Here is a 10,447-nt window from a genome sequence, read left to right as displayed (position 1 = left end):
CTCGTACCGCCAGCTCGGTACATTCGATCAACCTGCCCTTAAGGCACCCGGGACTTAGCCATTTTTTCACATTTTTCATGATTTTGAGGCAACTTTTCTCGACTTTGTCACCTTATATCACCAAGATCCTTTCCCTTTAGCGCTTCACTCTGTTCGTATGATATTTAGCGCTGACTATCACCTTTCTATCGCTGAGCTCAACTTCTTATTCGGTGCCATAGAGCCAGAGATATTTGGTGTATGCTGTTATAAGGGAAGTTTGTCACTTTTTCAAAGGCCCACTTTGGGACGCCCATATCTCACCTTCAGGTATCTTCGATCTTCTTGTCGTCTATGGACGAAACTTAGGTCTTGTCTTGGCCAACTTATAAATGTTCTACGGCCAAGCCGTATCTCTTACCGCCAGCCCGGTATTTTTGGACATAGTCGGATTTTCGCCTCTCGTGGTAACAATTTCTGACTTTGACTCACAATAACACCCGAACGGTCACATGCTAGCGCTTTGCTTGGTAGGAATTATAGTTAGCGCTACCTTTTCTCTTTCCATCGATACCTTGTTCGTTCCATTCCATGCAATACAGCCGAAGTTATGATGTTTCCCGTTTTCCATATCATGTGGAGCTTATGCTCTGGGAAAACCATCTAACACCTGTACCACCCTTTTGGGTACCACCGATCTCGACACTATGTTCGGGTCAAATATAGGTTATAACATGCCCAACTTATAATTATTCTACACCAAGTCTCTATCTCTTACCGCCTGCTCGGTATTTTACTCGTAAGTCCAATTTTCACAACTTGTACTTTTTGGCCCAATGTACTCGAGTTTCAATTTTGGTAACATTTTTCGACTTTGACGCTTAATAACTTCCAAATCATGCTAGTTAGCGCTTTGCTTTCTTCTAGTCGTATCTAGCGCTGGGTGTTACCTTTCCAAAACATATCCTAGCTTTACAATCCATGCCATATAGCCGGAGCTACATGGTGCACAAGTCAAATCCATTTTAGCCATGTTTCATTTTTGCCAATTTTTGACCACTCGTATCACCCTTCCAGAGTGGTCCGATCTTCTTGCTGTCTATGGCCGACTTTTAGGTCTTGTAGAGGCAAACTTATAAGTATTCTACGTCATCCCGCTATCTCTTACCGCCTGCTCGGTATTCTTGGTCTTGTGTGATTTTTGGCCATTTTGGTATTATTTTTCGACTTTGTCGCTTAATAACTCAGTTTTGCTCAACACTTAGCGCTTCGGTTGTTTGGGATTATAGTTAGCGCTTGGTTCGACCTTTCCAACACTGATCTTAGCTTGTCGATCCGTTCCATACAGCCTGAGTTATTCGCGATACCGTGTTTCAACCCATTTCTCAAGTCTCGTTTTGGTCCAACTTTGAACCAGCCATATCACCCTGATGGGTACCTCCGATCTTCTCGCTCTATATTGGCCAAAGTTAGGTCTTGTGGTAACGTACTTATGATTGTTCTACGCCGTGTTCGTAGCTCTTATCGTTCGCCCGCTATTTTCGATCATAAGGTGAATTTTCGCCTCTAAACCACCATTTTTCACCTTTGCCCTCTAATATGACCGACTTGCTCAACACCTAGCGCTTCGCTTGGTAGGACACATAGCTAGCGCTCGTCAAGACCTTTCCAACGCATATCCAAGCTTTCCGATCCGAGCCATACAGCCTGAGCTATAGGCGATACCGTTTTTCCCATTTTCTTGGTCACATGCACTTTAGGGTACCCCTTTTTGCCTTTGACCCTTAATACCTCCTCCGGGTCACTAGTAGGCGCTCAGCTTGGTAGGAAACATAGCTAGAGCAGGCCTTCACCTTTCCAAAACTGCCTCAAGTGTACCGATCCGACATCTAGAACCAAAGTTATGGTCATTCCTATCATGCTCTACTTTCATGGTCAACCTCCACCAAGCACACCTAGGTTGGACCAACTTTCACCAACTCATCTCGAACCCCAAATTTGCTTCGACCTACTAGGTTTCCCTAGTAAAGTGGTCAAAACATCCATTACAACACGACTGGTCTTTCTGGTGGTCGACCTAGGCGACTTTGTTCGACGACCACCACCCCATGGAACTAAAAGACGTCCCTTGATACGGACCACCGATACATTTTCCGGCCTGTCTAAACTACACTCATCGAAATTTTTTTGGGTCCCCACCGTCATACAAGTTTGCCTAGGTCAAGTTTTTCTTCCGGATCGGCCGCGGACCTCACTTTTCATTATCTAGGGAGGCCATAGGGCCCCAAAAGGGGTTTTTTAAAATTTTCGACACTTTCGACTTTGGTCGGATTTTTTCCGATTTTGGTCCGACCTAGGGACTTGGTGGTCCAAGGAGCCTCGGGACCAAACTTTTTTCTCAGGGGTCCCTACCTCCATACAACTTTGCCTAGGTAAATTTTTTGTTCCAAATCGACCGCGGATTTCACTTTTCAATATCTGGGGCTCGTGTAGAGTCCGAATATGAGGTTTTCTCATTTTTCGACATTTTCGACTTTTTTCGACTTTTTTCGGGTTTTTCGACCTAGGGGTCCGCCGAACAAATTTTGGGTCAAAAATTTTTATTGAACTAGTCGAAAGTACGCAAAAAGATAAGACTTTTTGCCGAAGACACCATGCCCCGGAACCGACTCCTTCCCCTTCAAAATTGGGGACAAACGTGATTTTTGAAACTTTTCCTTAGGGAGCCCAAGACTTAGAAAATTTTCAAATTCTCGATTTTTCGATTGCGAGCTAGCGCTTTGCGGTCTTCGGCAATGTTGTAGATCTCGACGAGATAAGACTTTTTGGTCAAGGGACATTTTGCCCTCCGACCCCTCCTTCCCCCCGCAAATCGCCCCCCAAAGTGCAATTTTTGCATTTTCACCTCTTTGCACGCACTGTTCGGCCCAAATGGCCACTTTCTATGGGTCTGAGCGCTTTGCGGTCTTCGGCAAACTTTTAGAGCGTACCAAGCCCTAATTATAATTCTTCTACACCACCTTCGTACCTCTTCATCCCTGGCCGCTATTCGCGTACCAAGGTAATTTTTGTTCATTTTGTCAACATTTTTCATCTTTGACTGCTTATATCGGCCTTGCCATGAACCGATAGCGCTTCGCTGTGTTCTAACGTAAGTTAGCACTGCTCAATACCTTTCCAAATCATGTCTTAGATTGTCATTTGCTTGCATACAGCCGGAGCTATGAGCGATACCGTAAAAAGTACCGAAACTTGGAAAAATCCTTTGATCGCCCATATCCCCCCTTTGGGGGCCAGATATCGAAAAAAGTTCTGATTCAAAAAGTTGCGCATTAACGTGTTCTAGTTATGCCTAGAACATTTCACTTCGCTAGCTGGCCTGCAACTTAGCCGTAATTGGGATTTTAGGGTGTTCTTGGAGGGCCCATTTCCTGCGACTTGGTATCTTTTGGGCCCAATGTTTCTCTAATATCTCCACGAGTTTTCCAGATAGCCTTTTCAAACTTTCAGGGTGCCTAGAACACCTCAAGACCTTTCCAACGCTATGCCGTTTGCCTCGCTCGGACATCTACAGCCAAAGTTATTCGAGGTACACGGTACCTTACCCTGTTTTCTCAGTACTTGGTCGAAAATTTCGATCAGCCATATGACCGACTTGGACAACCCTGAGCGGGTTGGCCCCATATAACTAAACTTTCGTCTCGTGGAGGCAAACTTATAAATGTTCTACGTCAACTCGCTATCTCGTACCGCCTTGACGGTATACTTGGTCCAAGGGCCATTTCCAGCGACTTGGTCGCAATTTCGCTCTAAGATTCGCTAATACCTTCGTCCGTGGACATGGTGATTTTTTGTTCGTATTTTTCCTTGATAGTCCCACTCAAGACTATTCCATACCAGAGCCAAGCGTCCCGCTAAGTGCCATACAGCCTGAGCAGTAATTCATGAAAGGTACCTCTACCAGTTTTTGCCATACTTGGGTACAAACTTTGGATCGCCCATATCTCCACTTTGGAGGCCAGCCAGCACCTTGGCCTCATATACTTTTTTGTTGGTCATGCCATGCACCAAATATAATTGTTCTACGCCAACTTGCTATCTCTTCTCCAACTTGCCGTTATTCTTGGTCCAATTCCCATTTCATTCGTTTTCGGACCCATTTTGCTATATGTTTCACTAATAGCTTCGGCCATGGACAAGCTGATATTCTGTTTGTATTTTTGCTTGATAGTCCCACTCAAGACCATTCCAAAACACACCGCAACTTGTCGCTCGGTGGCAAACTGACCGAGTTATAATTCATGAAAGATACCTCAACTTGGTACACCATGTGGTCGGCCCAAACCATATACCGACCAAACGACCGACTTGGAGCACCCTGACCGGGTTGCCCCCATATAATGAAAGTTGCGTCTCTACACGCCCAACTTATGAATATTCTACGCCAAGTCGCTATCTCTTACCGGTAAGCCGGTATTCACCTTCCAAGGGTGATTTTGGTCAAGTGCCATTTCCTGCGACTTGGTCCCCGAATTGGACCATCATCACCTAATATCTCCGTGGTCTTTCAACTCAGCCTCATGAAACTTTCAGGGTAGATAGGTCTCCCCAAGACCTTTCCAACGGTGAGCCGTTTGCCTCGCTCGGCCATCTACAGCCGAAGTTATTAATGGTACTTGGTACCTTACCCTGTTTTTTCCATACTTGTTCGTACTTGGGTACAAACTTTGGATCGCCCATATCTCCACTTTGGAGGCCAGCCAGCACCTTGGCCCCATATACTTTTTTGTTGGTCATGCCATGCACCAAATATAATTGTTCTACGCCAACTTGCTATCTCTTCTCCAACTTGCCGTTATTCTTGGTCCAATTCCCATTTCATTCGTTTTTTACCCATTTTGCTATATGTTTCACTAATAGCTTCGGCCATGGACATGCTGATTTTCTATTTGTATTTTTCCTAGATAGTCCCACTCAAGACAATTCTAAATCACACCGGAACTTGTCGCTCGGTGGCAAACTGACCGAGTTATAATTCATGAAAGGTACCTCAACTTGGTACACCACGTGGTCGGCCCAAACCATAAACCGACCAAACGACCGACTTGGAGCACCTCGACCGGGTTGCCCCCATATAATGAAAGTTGCGTCTCTACACGCCCAACTTATGAATATTCTACGCCAAGTCGCTATCTCTTACCGGTAAGCCGGTATTCACCTTCCAAGGGTGATTTTGGTCAAGTGCCATTTCCTGCGACTTGGTCCCCGAATTGGACCATCATCACCTAATATCTCCGTGGTCTTTCAACTCAGCCTCATGAAACTTTAAGGGTAGATAGGTCTCCCCAAGACCTTTCCAACGGTGAGCCGTTTGCCTCGCTCGGCCATCTACAGCCGAAGTTATTAATGGTACTTGGTACCTTACCCTGTTTTTTCCATACTTGTTCGTACTTGGGTACAAACTTTGGATCGCCCATATCTCCACTTTGGAGGCCAGCCAGCACCTTGGCCCCAGATACTTTTTTGTTGGTCATGCCATGCACCAAATATAATTGTTCTACGCCAACTTGCTATCTCTTCTCCAACTTGCCGTTATTCTTGGTCCAATTCCCATTTCATTCGTTTTTGGACCCATTTTGCTATATGTTTCACTAATAGCTTCGGCCATGGACATGCTGATTTTCTATTCGTATTTTTCCTAGATAGTCCCACTCAAGACAATTCTAAATCACACCGGAACTTGTCGCTCGGTGGCAAACTGACCGAGTTATAATTCATGAAAGGTACCTCAACTTGGTACACCACGTGGTCGGCCCAAACCATAAACCGACCAAACGACCGACTTGGAGCACCCTGACCGGGTTGGCCCGATATAATAAAAGTTGCGTCTCTACACGCCCAACTTATGAATATTCTACGCCAAGTCGCTATCTCTTACCGGTAAGCCGGTATTCACCTTCCAAGGGTGATTTTGGTCAAGTGCCATTTCCTGCGACTTGGTCCCCGAATTGGACCATCATCACCTAATATCTCCGTGGTCTTTCAACTCAGCCTCATGAAACTTTCAGGGTAGATAGGTCTCCCCAAGACCTTTCCAACGGTGAGCCGTTTGCCTCGCTCGGCCATCTACAGCCGAAGTTATTAATGGTACTTGGTACCTTACCCTGTTTTTTCCATACTTGTTCGTACTTGGGTACAAACTTTGGATCGCCCATATCTCCACTTTGGAGGCCAGCCAGCACCTTGGCCCCATATACTTTTTTGTTGGTGATACCATGCACCAAATATAATTGTTCTACGCAAGCTTGCTATCTCTTCTCCAACTTGCGGTTATTTTTGACTCAAGTCCCATTTCCATAGTTTTTGGTACCAATTTGCTCTATGTTTCGCTAATAGCTTCGCCCAAGGACTTTGTGATTTTTTGTTCGCATTTTTCCTAAATAGTCCCACTCAAGACTATTCCAAATCACACCTTAGCTTGTCGCTCAGTGCCATACAGCCAGAGTTTTAATTCATGAAAGGTACATCACCTTGGTACACCACGTGGTCGGTCCAAACCATCAACCAACCATATGACCGACTTCGAGTCGAGCTAGCGGCTAGGCTCAATATAATGAAATGCGTGTCTTGATGCGGGCTACTGACGGTCTGAACAATGTAGCTCGCTAGCTCGTCTCTAAACTTGTGTTTTGGTCGAATATTGGGTGTTCATGTACCACTTCGGGTAACATGGACTTTGGTGCAACTTTACCACTTGTGCACTTAATAACTTCCCGGTCATTCAAGTCTTTGCCTTCATACTTTCAGGGTAGTTAGGTCTCGTCGAGACCTTTCCATACATATGCCAAACTCATCGATCGGACATCTATAGCCCGAGTTATTCGCGGTACACCGTACCTTACCCTGTTTTTTCCTCAATTGGGTACAAACCTTGGAACACCCATATCGCCCCTTTAGAGACTAGCTGGCACGTTGGCCTCATATAATGATAAGTGCACCTCAACTAGGGCTACTGACGGTCAGAACATTTCAACTTGCTAGCTCGGGCCCACACTTGTGTTTTTCTCGAATATATGGTTCAAGTGTGCCACTTTGGGCACTTTTGGACATTTTGTCCCCACACAACTTTCTTGCCTTGGTAGATAGGGTCTTGTGTTTTTGGGCAAAAAGATGCACCAAGATATGGTCTAACTTTCGTTCTTGTACCGCAAAGCGCTACCTCCAACACCCGAGGAGATAGAAAGTGATTATGTTCGGTATATCGGTCTTCCATGGCCTACTATGGTAAGCCCCTGCAGGTATGCAACCGAAGGTGCTTGGTACATGTATTTGGTGCAAAATCGGTGCAAAGTAGGTGTTTCCTTGATCGGGCTATAACTTTCTTGGTTGATGTTGGATTGCTTTGCGGTCTTCGGGGGATAGTTAGGGAACATGTTGGCCAACATTTTCTTATTCCTCAGCCTGGCCGTACCTCCTACCGTCTAGGCGGTATTCATGCTCTAAGTTGGAACTTGTGTTCCTTCGGGCAACTTTTCTGACTTTGACGCTTAATATCTTCCGTTCATATGCAGTCTAAGCTCTGCAACTCTCAGGAAAGCTAGTACTACTCATTTCCTTTCCATATCAGTCTTTGGCTTGTCGATCCAATGTCTACAGCCTTAGTTATTCACGTTCCCTGTGAAGGTAGGTTTTTGCCCATTTTCCAGTTCATGTGGTAACATTCCCGGACTTTGCCGGCTTTCTCTTCATGTGGTAACTTGCTTGCTTGTGTGGTAACTTGGAAGTGTATGTCTGACAGACCCAATCTCGGACTTAGCCGATTTTTCTCTTCATATCATATGGATCAATCACTAGGCCATCTTGCTTGCTTGTGTGGTAACTTGAAAGTGTATGTCTGACAGACCCAATCTGGGACTTAGCCGATTTTTCTCTTCATATCATATGGATCCATCACTAGGCCATCTTGCTTGCTTGTGTGGTAACTTGGAAGTGTATTTCTGACAGACCCAATCTGGGACTTAGCCGATTTTTCTCTTCATATTATATGGATCCTGGACTTAGCCGATTTTTCTCTTCATATCATATGGATCCATCACTAGGCCATCTTGCTTGCTTGTGTGGTAACTTGGAAGTGTATTTCTGACAGACCCAATCTGGGACTTAGCCGATTTTTCTCTTCATATCATATGGATCCATCACTAGGCCATCTTGCTTGCTTGTGTGGTAACTTGGAAGTGTATTTCCGACAGACCCAATCTGGGACTTAGCCGATTTTTCTCTTCATATCATATGGATCCATCACTAGGCCATCTTGCTTGCTTGTGTGGTAACTTGGAAGTGTATGTCTGACAGACCCAATCTCGGACTTAGCCGATTTTTCTCTTCATATCATATGGATCCATCAATACGCCATCTTGCTTGCTTGTGTGGTAACTTGGAAGTGTATGTCTGACAGACCCAATCTCGGACTTAGCCGATTTTTCTCTTCATATTATATGGATCCATCACTAGGCCATGTTGCTTGCTTGTGTGGTAACTTGATAGTGTATTTCTGACAGACCCAATCTGGGACTTAGCCGATTTTTCTCTTCATATCATATGGATCCATCACTAGGACATCTTGCTTGCTTGTGTGGTAACTTGGAAGTGTATTTCTGACAGACCCAATCTGGGACTTAGCCGATTTTTCTCGTCATATCATATGGATCCATCATATGGCCATCTTGCTTGCTTGTGTGGTAACTTGGAAGTGTATTTCCGACCGACCCAATCTCGGACTTAGCCGATTTTTCTCTTCATATTATATGAATCCATCACTAGGCCATCTTGCTTGCTTGTGTGGTAACTTGAAAGTGTATATCTGACAGACCCAATCTTGGACTTAGCCGATTTTTCTCTTCATGTCATATGGATCCTTCACTAGGCCATCTTGCTTGCTTGTGTGGTAACTTGGAAGTGTATGTCTGACAGACCCAATCTGGGACTTAGCCGATTTTTCTCTTCATATCATATGGATCCATCACTAGACCATCTTGCTTGCTTGTGTGGTAACTTGGAAGTGTATTTCTGACAGACCCAATCTGGGACTTAGCCGATTTTTCTCTTCATATCATATGGATCCATCACTAGGACATCTTGCTTGCTTGTGTGGTAACTTTAAAGTGTATTTCTGACAGACCCAATCTGGGACTTAGCCGATTTTTCTCGTCATATCATATGGATCCATCATATGGCCATCTTGCTTGCTTGTGTGGTAACTTGGAAGTGTATTTCCGACCGACCCAATCTCGGACTTAGCCGATTTTTCTCTTCATATTATATGGATCCATCACTAGGCCGTCTTGCTTGCTTGTGTGGTAACTTGATAGTGTATTTCCGACCGACCCAATCTCGGACTTAGCCGATTTTTCTCTTCATATCATATGGATCCATCATATGGCCATCTTGCTTGCTTGTGTGGTAACTTGATAGTGTATTTCCGACCGACCCAATCTCGGACTTAGCCGATTTTTCTCTTCATATCATATGGATCCATCATATGGCCATCTTGCTTGCTTGTGTGGTAACTTGATAGTGTATTTCTGACAGACCCAATCTCGGACTTAGCCGATTTTTCTCATCATATAATATGGATCCTGGACTTAGCCGATTATAAGGTTATTATATATGGATCCTGGACTTAGCCGATTTTTCTCATCATATAATATGGATCCTGGACTTAGCCGATTATAAGGTTATTATATATGGATCCTGGACTTAGCCGATTTTTCTCTTCATATAATATGGATCCTGGACTTATCCGATTATTAGGTTATTATATATGGATCCTGGACTTAGCCGATTTTTCTCTTCATATAATATGGATCCGGGACTTAGCCGATTTTTCTCTTCATATAATATGGATCCGGGACTTAGCCGATTTTTCCCTTCATATAATATGGATCCGGGACTTAGCCGATTTTTCTGTTCAAATAATATGGATCCGGGACTTAGCCAATTTTTCTCTTCATGTGGTAACGTATGCCAATCGCTCACAAGTCATGGGATAAGGGTACTTGTGTTCTTCCATCTTCTAAGTCCCGCACGGGGACATCGTGATCGCCCCAAGTCCGGAATAGCGCCAAGTCAAGCCCCACGGTGGCCGTGCAGGACCTGTTAGCGGCGGCCCCACTGACAGCACTAATCCGGACTTAGAAATTATATCTTTCTAATCGAACACCACACACGCAACACCACCATACCACCATCTCCTTGCAAGTACCTAAGTACCCGCAACTCCATGGTGAAGGCAATGTCACTCCATCACCAACCTCTTTGCACTGCAAGCACTTACGTACCAACAACACTCCGAAGAAGGCAACGGCGCGCGATGCTCGACTCCACACACCACACCACACCACACCACCGATGGCCAGCCAGCCAGCCAGCCCAGCTAAGGGCTAACCAACCAACCAACCACCAATGGCCT

The sequence above is a fragment of the Anopheles ziemanni genome (genome assembly GCF_943734765.1).
Source record: "Anopheles ziemanni chromosome X unlocalized genomic scaffold, idAnoZiCoDA_A2_x.2 X_unloc_54, whole genome shotgun sequence".
In the NCBI taxonomy this organism is placed as follows: Eukaryota; Metazoa; Arthropoda; class Insecta; order Diptera; family Culicidae; genus Anopheles; species Anopheles ziemanni.
The sequence above is the reverse complement of the archived record's forward strand: the minus strand, read 5'-3'. Positions refer to the sequence as shown.